Source organism: Penaeus monodon, chromosome 22 (assembly GCF_015228065.2).
Source record: "Penaeus monodon isolate SGIC_2016 chromosome 22, NSTDA_Pmon_1, whole genome shotgun sequence".
Classification (NCBI taxonomy): domain Eukaryota; kingdom Metazoa; phylum Arthropoda; class Malacostraca; order Decapoda; family Penaeidae; genus Penaeus; species Penaeus monodon.
This window is the reverse complement of record NC_051407.1, coordinates 2,188,261-2,188,504: the sequence shown is the minus strand read 5'-3', so window position 1 is coordinate 2,188,504 and position 244 is coordinate 2,188,261.

Sequence of the window (244 nt, the reverse complement as noted above, 5' to 3'; positions counted from 1 at the left end):
GTTTTCTCTGAATTCAACGAATCCATTCCGTTTTCTATAAACTGACAGGAGGGTAATCTATAATAAAAAAAAAATATATATATATTGGCGCGATGTTAGGTTTAATTACGAATGTTAAATGAATGATAAACAGAAAATAATCCCTGAGTAAATAAAAATGGTAACACTTGTAGTGTAATCATAATCATCAGGAAATGGAAAAGCAACAACAGGACATTCGATTACGAAGGCATTTCGTTACTAT